Below are 11,822 nucleotides of genomic sequence, written 5' to 3'. Positions count from 1 at the left end.
ATGACTGCATAAAAATCTCTGCCTCTTTCTATGCCTAGTTTTCTTTTAAAATTGTAATTCTCATTAGTGCCTACATATGAGTTGATTGTTGTATCACATTATGGAGTTTGATAAATGGCCTATCACTTGTCTAAGTCTCGCAAGTCATCAGGTTGCTTAAAGCCCCATGGGGTGGTGTGCTTAGAACATTTATTAATTGTTATTTCTTTATAAACCACCTATGAACAGAACATTACTGTTATGAAAACTAAATAATTTGATTTCTACTACAAATGTATCTAATCTGAGGACCTGTCTACACATATAGTTAAGTACTAACAGGTGACTCCAGATTTCTTTGTTTTATGCTTTATCTTGTGCCTGAAGGAGACATATAATCCATGTATAGGGTAACTTTTAAAATGGGACACTTTTCTATCTGGCAAACTCGGTAGTTTTTGAGCTCGTCTTTGCTTTGAACTCTCATCTCCAATGAAAATAGGAGGTATGGTCACCCTATTCATCTGATCTCTAGTTTCTGAGTATAAACTTTAATTGTAGACAGCTTGAAGGGCTCAGAGATCTTTCACTGAGTATCAGCTGGAGGGAATTCTTTGTAACCAAGTGGACACTGACTCAAATACATGTAGCTCTGAAGTCTTTTGTTGACCACTAGGTGCTGGCAACAACTCCATTAAATAATTTCTCTCTCTCTCTCTCCCCTTTGGTAACTTGTCATCCATTCAGATTAAAATATTGATTGGTTGTTTCTGAAACTGGCAAAGACACAGCAGTTCACTTGTACTCTCTTATTCTCAATGGAACTCCACCCCTAGGGGCTTGTAGCATTAATGAAGGCTGCATGATCAAATGCAAGGTTTAGGACTTACAGTTAAGCGACTAGGAAAAGTCAAATCACACCTGAAAATAGGACATAAGGCAATTGGTAGGGAAAGGGACTTTCAGTGGGCAGATAATCTAACTTTCCTTCATACCTCTTAATATAGCTAGTGGAGCTTGAAGCTAAATAACATGACTGATGCCAAACACCAGTGATCTCCTAAAAGAATTTACGAAGGCAGCAAGGATTACATTATATGGTATGGAGGTGTGAAACAAAAAATTCCTGGCTCCTTTTCTAATTTTCTATCTTTGATAAGTATTATACCAGAGAACGAAATGGATTAGAGACTGATGCTTCTTATACCACCAAGAACTCCTAGCTTCTTCCTAAAGAGAGTTCTCGTGCCCCAAAATTGGAGGTGGTCTACTGCCTGATCTGGAAAATATTGTAAAAATGGATCAGCGGCTTAAGGTGTTTTCTCATGTGGGACAGCAAGTAAATGCTACATTGCTCAACAAGATGTAACTTCTACCCTAATCAGGGTTTCCATGTCTTCAGTCAAGACCTAGCCATGAGAGGGTAAGAAGCCAATTACAAGTACCTAGTGAAATGCTTTTCTTCCTTCAGGATATAAGCTACTAGTACCTAGATTTATAAATCTGACAAAGGATTTTGAGGTATCAAATACTACACAGAACAAGAGCAACTCTTTTGCCTCAGTTCTGAGGGACTATTTATTTCTTGCACTTCAGGAGATAGAGGCAGATCTGAATCTTATCCTTGTCTCTTAGAAGTTCTGAACACTGGTGTGCAGTAGTGATCTACGATCAATGTTGTGGATATGTTATATTATTTTTTATACAAACGTCTCTTCATTTTTTTCCCCAGTTGTGAAATTGGCATACCACTGCTAAAAGCTTTCTTTTTTGGGATAGAATGTAGCAGTCAAGTGAACAATTCAAGCATGCCATGCTGCACAGTTGAGCAAAGATGAGAACACTGACTACAGACACAGACACTGACTACAGACACATGCAGCCCTTCATGTGAGGCATCTCTGGTATTTTTGTGGGGAACTGCTATGCTAATCCCTTTATCTACATCAAACAAAGATAAAAACATTGCTTCTCTTAGTAAAGGATGGTTAGACCAAAAATACTGACATACTATGGACGCAGTGCAACTTAAAAACCCCTTAAATATCTTAAAGAAAAAACATGCATCCCACCAAAGGTTAAGTATTATTTTTACATCAATTAAGGGGGGAGGGATAGAAATGGAGATGAGAGTACATACAAATTAAAATGTATTGAGTGAGGGAAAGCCAAAATGTAGCATTGATTTTGACTTCCCTTCTCTTCCCTTGTCACTTGCTCTAAGCAGAACCACTGATACAGCTGGAAGGTAGAGAAGCCAGGATAAGCTGTAAACTACAGAAACTGTAGTATAGTGATTGCAGTTTTTTTCTCCATCCCTGCTTGCTCTCATCAGTCATCACTAAATCAAAATTCTTCATGGCTAGGAATAGATGTGGAGCCCTACTTCTGTAAACCTTTCTTTCTAACAACTCTACTGCACTCTAATTCAGAGCCAGGAATAGACCTAGTTGCTAACTTGCATTTTTCCTGTTCTAACTTCACCGTTAGTAAAGTTTGAACTCAGCATGTTCTGATCTAGGGAAAAGTAAGTTAGGCCTCTGTTTTCCTGGGAGGACAGAGGCCTGCAGTACTGCTGATGTTACAGAACAGAATTACAGTACCCTACATGTGGAACAAGTGCTTTCCCAATTTGCTTCCTGAATATGCTTCACTATGGTTTAAATATCAATTTCCAGTCTCTTCCACCATGAAATACAACTGTGAATGATGATCAATAACATCCCACTCCAGGGTGAGAACACCTATAGCAATGCAGGGAAATACTATCAGAAATTGGAATGGCATGTAGTTATTTCCTACTCACTCAAACAATTTCATTACTTCAGCTTGTGTTATCAAACCCAGGCAAGGGTCTGGCTCTTGTACATTAGAACATCGTAATTGCCACTTTAAATGCAAAGGTTCTCAGACTCTCCTTGAGTGTCTGTTCTCTGTGACAATTTATCTTCTAGCAAACAGTCTTAGAAAGTAGTTTTAAGCCTATTTGTTATCAGAGGAAATGCAAAGACTTATAATAGATTCTTGAGGATGGCAGACCTTGAATGTCCAAGTTGGAACAAAACATCCTGAAACAAGAATAATAAACACGTGATAGTGCTTTCCAGATTTCACAATGTTGCTGAAACAAGATGATCTTACAGGAAAGATTGGAAGCTACATTATCTGTACCTCAGTGCATAGATGAAGCGAAATACTATCTATTTGATTTTTGGAGGCGCTTAGCCAGCCAATATAATTTCGCAGTGACTTCGGCAAATGCTCTTCTGCTTCCAAATTCCTCATGAAAAGAATTAAGTAGGTTTGCAGGAAGAAGGGAGGGATACTTTTTCTTGTCTTCTCCTTCTGTCTTGGGGATTTTCTCATTTATGGAACCCCTGGTAGATGTTAGCCTTAATATGGGAAGGACTGCCCCACCTGGTGTGATTGGGCAGGCAATAATAATCCTAATGCCTGTTCACAAATAAGTATTTTTAATAAATCTAAGACTTTAGATTTATTGATAAACAGGTGCAATAGATATTAGACTGTATATCAGTGAAGCTGGGTGGTTTAAGATAAGATGGGTTAGAATTAGTCAGGGAATTTGAACTTGTATAACTTTTCAATCTGGACCTTGAGCTCCTGGGATCCCACATGGTTGTTTTTTAACTCTGAGGACCAGCCTTCCTTTCCAAGCATTAGAAGCTATGTTGGCCCCTGTGTACTAAATAATCAGCTTGCACTGTTTATGTAGTGAAAAAAGTGAGGTATTGAGAAATGTAGCATAACATAAATGGATGGCAAATATCTGACGGACATTAGAAAAAAGGGTTGGTAGTTTCTCTTGTGATTTTTAGCTTGGCCTATCCACAAGACAAGCATTGGCTTAGGTGCACCATTAATTGGCAGCTAGCACTGCAAAAAAAAATAGTAGTGGTATTTTAAAGTGAATCAATACAAAGCCAGAGTAGCGCATTTTAACTAGGAGCCTATTGATAAGTTCCTGCCCAGGACAGATCTTTTGAAGAGGGTGAATCCCTGGCAATTTATTAGTGGAGGCGTATATCGTAGGGCAGTAGTTCTCAACCTTGGAACTCGTGGCATTCCTCAGCAAATGTCAGTTGTTCAATTTCACTTGCCTTTTGACTACAGAAAAATAACAGAGCAGTTTTTCTGTTACAAAGAACTCAAAGACCACATCTGGACAGAATGGTTTTAACACTAAGGATTCCTATTTGAAAACTCTGGGTTTATCTTGCTATGGTTTCCTGTTTGAGAATCTCTCTTGTAAGGGACTGAACAAATGCAGCTGTATAATATTCTTTAAAGTGAATTTTTACACATTTTGCTACAGTTTGATCGCATTTTTTGTTGTGGGCAGTTTTTTTTTCTCATCTGTTGATTACTCCTCCACTATGATGGTGCAGCAATGAATGCAGATCATATAAAATCTGAACTGTTCATACTCATTCATCACTTACTTACCTGCTGGCTCATAAAAAAGGAGGAAGGCTCTTTTCTCAGTTTCTTAAGGATTATTGGGAGCAGTCTGCCATCTACTGACCATATGTGCTGTCTGAGCTTATAGCTTTTGGATTAATTTATTGTAAAACTACTTCTGTTTATGACACCTGGTTTTTGTTTAATATTCCAAGATGTGGGATTAAATCTGCCTTGGGTACAGCAACACTGGTTTTCTCCTTTCCATAGCAAGCTACTTTTTTTAGCTGAGGAAATTAATTATTAAGATGGTATCTTTTTTTTCCATTACTACATATTGCCAGGAAGTGTGATAATTTTGGATGGGTTTGCAATAAATAGATTAATCCTTCTGTCATGTTACAGAAAGGTTCATATACATGTAAGCTCTAAAGAAGTTTTACTTTCAAATCAGTAGAAACTCCCACTCTGTCCTATTCAAAGTTTAGTGCTTTGATGTGGACTAGGCTTTCTGACCGTCAGGTGGTCCACCTGCATCTCAGTCTGGGAATAATATTTGCTCTAACAATACCATCCTGGTGGTATCTGTGTGTTTTCTTAAAACTACTCCTGTAATGCTACCATGTGACAGCTCTGATTCCCTCTCCCAGTAGCTTTATAATGATGTACGTTATGTTTATTTTTCTTGCAAAGATAGAAGGTTGTCAGAAATATTTTAAGTACTTTATCTAATTTCTTGCTACTGAAATCAGTGGCAATTAACTTTTGCTATCAGCAACTAATTAAACACATGCTAAAAAAACATGCTCAGTGATTTCACTATTTGAGCTGCTGCAAGGAAGGTTCTGGTCAGTATTTTGAAGGGTATTGATCATGTTCCTTGCTCACTATTTATTGGCTAGTTCAGGTAAAATAATACACTGAGTCAAACAGGTTGGCACCTACAGAAAACTAATGAAATTAAACAAAAGCCACACCTGAAAGAATATCTTGCTCAGGGGGAACTGATCAAATGCAATCTGCATTCTGCTCCACAGACTTTTTCCCAGCATTTGGTTATTCTTTTGCTTTTTATAGCCATAAATCTTTCTGTGGCAGTTGACTACTTATTGCACCAGTTGGAGTTCCAACCAGGGTTTCTTAAATTGTCTGGAAACACTCATCAGCCTTTTGTGTGCTGCAGTCACACACTTGACCTCTGAAGCCCCTAACTTTCCAGACTGAAGTTAGTGGAAGTTCCATGTGTTCTACAAACAGATTTTACAGGCCACAGTAGCCTGCATTTTGTTGCCAAACTGCAGGTTAGAAAGGGCAGAATCTATGTATGCAGAAGACATCTTTGGAAAAAAAGAGGCTATTAATGGGCAAATATGAGATGGTCTGAGAAAAGGCCCAGGGGAATTAAGTCCCTTCTCAGTGTTCTCCTTAAAAAGCATAGACTTGCAGAGCTGTGAAAAAAACGATACCTTAAAACAAATAGACTGCTACAGCATATTTATTTTGTTTGTAATACCAATGACTACACTGGCAAAAGGGGAATTTCTTGGGGCAACTGATGAACTGAAGCTAATGATCAGAAGCTGATTTCTTATTTTTTCATTATCTTTTGTGTCACAAAGCAATACTAGCTGGAATTTCTCACTGTGGTATCTGAGTGCATTATAACATGCATTAAGTAAAAATGCATGATAGAACAAACTTTTGGCCTTATTCCACAAATCGTTTGGCCTTATTCCACAAATCTTCAATCATGTCAGCAGTCCTCACCTATGCAAATAGGCCCATTTACTTTGACAGCTCTAATGAGATTACTTGCATAAGTAAAGGTTTGCAGGATCAAGTCCTTGCTGCTGTCTTTCTGGATAGTGTAGATACGTATGCAAAGAAACACAGAATCCATTACATGTATCCAATGCGGCTAACTTCTGCCAGAGGAATACATTGGCTCTTCCTTTCTATTACATCTGCTCTTTAAACTACAGACTGTTGCTATCTGGAACTAAGGGAAAATTGTAAACTGCATCCTTCCTTCCATCTGAATTTAAGATGTTAAAGTGACAGGATTGCTGAGAGAAGAATGGAGGGAAAGAATTCCCTCTAAAAAGCCTGACAAACTCTGCATTGGATTTCCTGAGGCCACTGCCACCAAAAGCTGAATATAAAACAAAACAGGATTACATGTGGTCAACTCACTGGAAACTGGAACATTTCCAAACACTAGTTTCATGGGTTGTTTATTTTCCAGTTTTGCTTTTAATCAGCAAAGTCTGCATTTTGCAGTTGTTTGCTGGTTGAAGTACACAAAGTGTAGGTCTGAGATGAAACAATTCAATATTTACCTGCCAGGTGCTGAGTCATCACCCTAAGCTTGTCTAATATCCAACATTAACATTCCTATGCAGCCATTAAAAAAAAAAAATCAGTGCATTAGAGCTGAGAGTGCTCAAGTGATCATAGAGAAAAAGAAAGTGTACTCAGGGAGATAATAGTTGAGAATCTCTGATTAACAGATGAGAAAATAAGCAAAGGCAAGACTGCCAATTCTTTTCAAGACGTAGCACAAGGCTGCCATTTCTGCATACATGGTTCAGTGAAATATTATTTCAGGCATAGTCTGTAAGTACATTTCTGGGACTCAAATCCTGTGACTTGTCTGCATAGAAGATCTGCTGACCTTGGATCCCACAGATCACAGTGGAAATAATTAAGTCAGCCGAGTTAGCATGGTAAAGACAGCACATGTTTGCTCTCATCTTCAGTTTGAGCATGCTCAGTATCTCCCTTATAAACAAAGGTGGGGCTTTTTGCAGAGTACTGGAAAAAGTACCATTAGCAAGTCAGGGCAAATGGGTCAGAATTCCTCAGTAAATAGTTTTGAACCTTATGTGAAGGAAGGAAGATAGTTAGTGACCAGCTCTCCAACAGGAATTTGGAACACAAGCAGTTAACAAGATAATACAGGCCTGGAAATGTACCATATGCTCCTCAACTAGATGTCTGGGCACATATTCTGTGCAGCTACATAGACTAGTACACCAGAAAAATGGGTAAATGAGATTACAGAACAGCCAGAGAGCTTCTTGCCAAGAAAATGGCTGCTGACCTCTGTGCATTTTAAGACCCCAAAAATGAGATTTTTTCCCCCTCTCTTCACTGGCCCATAATAATGATCATGGCCACAGTTGCAATGAAACTGGAATGCTAAACTCTCAAAATTTTCCTGACCCAAGATGGAAGTGAAGAAAGAAAACAATCACCATGCTACTTTTTTGAAATAATTATAATGAAGAGATATGCTTTTGCTGTAGGAAAATATTCAATGCTTAATTGTCTTGTGGATTTCATAACCTACTGCACCTGCTGAGTGCAGAAGAACAGAAAGTTTGGATGACTGCAGTTGGGTTTAACTAACTGAATATAGCATGTAATTTCAGTCTTAGAAGACAAACATGTCCCTGTTATGGACATCTTTGCCTGATAAAAAAGAACATAACATTTGCATATGAAAAACCTGCTTCTTTACATCTGCAAGAACCCAGGGATAGTTAATAGACTTGGATACAGTGCAAATATTCTTAAATTATTCAACTTCTTAAAAGCAAAATGGAATGTAGGCATAAACATGGATGATCTACTCTAAAACCGATGCAGGGTGTGGTGTGTTACTGGGTGCACTTCACATGGTTAGCATTGCCTGCTATGCTTTCATAGTTGCATTTTGTTATTTCCTTAAATAAGTTTATAGACCAATCATTTAATTCAAACCAAAAGGACATAAAAATATGGCATTCTTGCACCAATGGGGTTGATGCCAAGGGCTAGGATCAAAATGGCCAAAACCGGTTTAAGATGAACCTGGATGGTTGTAGTATCAGACATAACTGCCATAGGTGAAATTGGTTTATTGAACTGCTGTCCCAGATCTCTGCCAAATCCAAGTTAATTCACAGTCCCCCAGCATCCCAGGATACTTTTCACCTCCCCTGCAACCCTGCCTGCTCCCCTCTGCAGAGTGGGTAAGCAAGCTTTGGCCCAGACTGTCTGTTCCAGGTGAGCAGGGAGGCATGCTCTAGTTCCCCCCTGCTTCTGGGCCTAGGCCACTGCAGGTATGTGGCTGCATTTCTGGAATCAACAGTGAATGTCTGTTCCCTTGCTTATTAGTTGAATCTATGCAGCTTAGATTAACCTGCAAAGACTGAATTGATTCAGCCTGGAGCTTTTTGACAGTCTGTACTTAGCCTGGGAGACAGTGAGTTAACTTGAATCTGGACGGGATCTGGCACAGAAGTTCAATAAACCAATTTAACCTAAATCAGCTAAGTCTGATACTATATCCATCCAGGTTTATCTTAAGCCGGTTCTGGACATTTTGAAAGTGGTTTATGTGCACTGAGCTTCTATTGTGTTACATATTTAAACCAGTTTCTGATTTCTTATACCAGTTTATACATAATTCCTGTCCCTAACCAGAGAGTCCAATATGCTTGGATGTCTGCAAGAGTAATAGGTGAGGAGCTCAAAGATGCAGACATAGTGAGAAACCATAGAGAATAAAAAAAGAAATGTGCACAGCTCTACTTCCTCTTCTTATGGAAAGGAGGAAAGAGCCTGAAAAATGGGCAGCAGTCAGCAGGATTTATAACTCACACTGTTTGCATCCTCATTCTGTAGAAATCGCTCACTAGGAAAAAAAAATCCAAAATTCCAAAAGACTACTGACTTCTCTGTACCAGTGGCTTGAGGGGTTGGGAGTGTGGGTGGATGTTGTATATACTGGTTCTGTTGCTAATGTCATCTGGTTACCATGATGAAAAGTACACTACCTTTAATTGCATTTTTGTTGTATTTAATGATAATGCTATACAGAAAGGTTTTTTTACCATGTTTATATGCAAATTATTACCATTCAGTGCCCTGCTCTAAGGCTTACTGTATGACTGTACAACAACATAAGGTTTAATTGTGTACAAGTACTCTGTTCAATTGCTTTGAAATTTAAATAAAGTATAAGACTGGAGAAAACTGAAGTCGTGTAATATTACTTAATGTCTGTATCAGTTTAGTTATAATGTTCATTCAGATACAAGGATCAAAGGGCATACTGTTTAAAGTAATTCTTATCACGAGTCATTCATGCCCTTCTGAATTAAGCTGTCTTCCTTGATCTTTACTCATGCTCTTATCTCACAACTGTAGACAAAATGTTGCCAGCCACTCCTCCTACTCATTGACTAAAACTTAAACTTAGACGAGTAAGGACCAACCTTCTTGTCCGACATGCCGTTAAATAGCTCCACACCCTCTTTAAGTGCCCCTGCTCCTCTTCCTAAACAGTTGTTCTCCTTTCTGCTGCCTGCCAGATCTGCTGTTTTGCTTTCCATTTCTTGCCTGACTCCCTGCCCAGCTTTGTTTTTTATTTCCTGCCCTGTGCTCTTTGCCTAATCTAAGGTTCTACTTTCCACTCTTTGTCCCATCTGCCACTGTTCTGCCTGTCCCCTCTTCAGTCTGCCACATACCATACAGAGGGTGTGTATAGACATTGCCCTTAAATCAACCTAATTAGGGTTAGGCCAATCTAAGTGCTGAATTGTACGTATGCTTGTGGAGTTTAGATTAGGCAAAAAATGATTGGCCTCATTTAACTTAGTTCACCTAAGGAAGTGCAATACATAAACTAGGCTAACCTGTGCCTAGTTTAACCAAACATATACACGTTTGGAGCACGGCCCTGGGACTAGAAAAGCCCAGCTGCCCATCTGAGCCCCATGGAGGTGCTCTTTACTCCCTGACCAGGCTATTTTTAAACCCCACAACCCTGGATAGACAACTCCCCCACCCTGATCCCATCAAAACCCGCCTTGAACTCACCAAACCCCCTATGGACCTGCTAGCCACTTCCTGTCCACCCACCCTGCTTCTGCTTGCTCCTCCCTGCACCCCAACTTACTTAGATCACGTTTCCAGTGCAGCTCCCACGTTACTGTAGATCAGGTCCCATGAATGTGTGCACATGCCCAGAGACAGCCCATGACACATGGTTGGACACCGCTGGCTTAGACCATCTTTAGGTCCTCCATAGATCAGCTCACAGCAATAACTCCAAATCAAACCAACACTGAGTTAGCAAACGTTAGCCCACAAAGTACATTCATAGAGTCAGTAGTTGGAGAATCAATTAAACTAAAAATTAAATCAAAGAACTTTAATGTCTGATGTTAAAAAGTTTATACTTTTACAAAATGGGGTAGAGGGATTCCAAAACTTGCATCCTGAGGTTTGTCATGCCCTGTTTCACTTTTGGGACTGAATCTGCTCGGTCCAGCTCAGTATAAAGCTCTCATGTTGTTACTTTTGTCTCTTTCCTCTCCTCCTCCTGGCCTACTATCTTTACATTCCTTCTCCTAATATCCACGGCAATAGACCCAAACTTCCACAGGATGACTCATCCACCCACTTTGACCAGTATGTGGTTGCTTTAAGTATTTCTCAAAATCCTTAAGGATCATTTAAGCTGTCCCTCTGCTTTGTCGTCTTCTCTCCTTAGCTTAGGTTAATGACTCCTAATCAAACTTTCTTGTGTTTGTGCTATGCCCATTATCTGAGCACAACTGGCCCAATGTTGGCTCCTTTTCTGGTCATTAAGCACTCACTCCTTAGACCCTTCCAGAAAATCATTGTACCACTAAATTTAATTTGTGCAAAGAGGCTGAATCTGGGCCTACTATGGCTGTAGTCCCACATTAGGGAAGAATTCAGTGCATGAAATCTAAATATTCTGAACTAAGGTTCTAATTACACAGATTCATACCTTATAGACTAACTAAATCAGAGATATGTAGCATGAGCTTTCATGAGCCTAAGTTTACTTCATCAGTTGCTGTGAAAGGACATGCACAGAGCAGTGTCTCAAACAGAGTGATCTGAATACAAGACAGGAAGGCGGGAGGGCAGTGCTGGGAGACGCAACTAATTAATAAACCCATAGGGACAAAGGGGTCACAAAAGGTAATCCAGATAATGAGATAAGAATCCATAGTCTGTTTAGATCATACTTAAGATTACATGGTCACATGAGGGTGGATGAACTTTTGCACCTCCATGGAACCCATTTGATTCTGGCCATTGCATCTGCCTGGATCGGGCTGGCCTAACTAACTACCGAGCAATAACCATTTTTGTTTATTAAACAATCTTTTAAAGGCAAAAAAATTATTATCACTTGTTTTTTGCCTTTTAATTTAACAGGAAAGTTGTTGGCCTTCCAGCAACGGAAGCTTAAGTCCACTACTTTTATACAGATCATGTACAGCAAAGGCAGCATATCTCTAGCATCACTCACCAGTATGACACAAATCTGTCATGTAAGGATAAATTCAGAGCATTAGACTAAAGTTCAGGTTCCTTGAATCATTAGAAACAGT

Source organism: Alligator mississippiensis, chromosome 5 (assembly GCF_030867095.1).
Source record: "Alligator mississippiensis isolate rAllMis1 chromosome 5, rAllMis1, whole genome shotgun sequence".
In the NCBI taxonomy this organism is placed as follows: Eukaryota; Metazoa; Chordata; order Crocodylia; family Alligatoridae; genus Alligator; species Alligator mississippiensis.
This window is presented reverse-complemented; position numbering follows the sequence as displayed.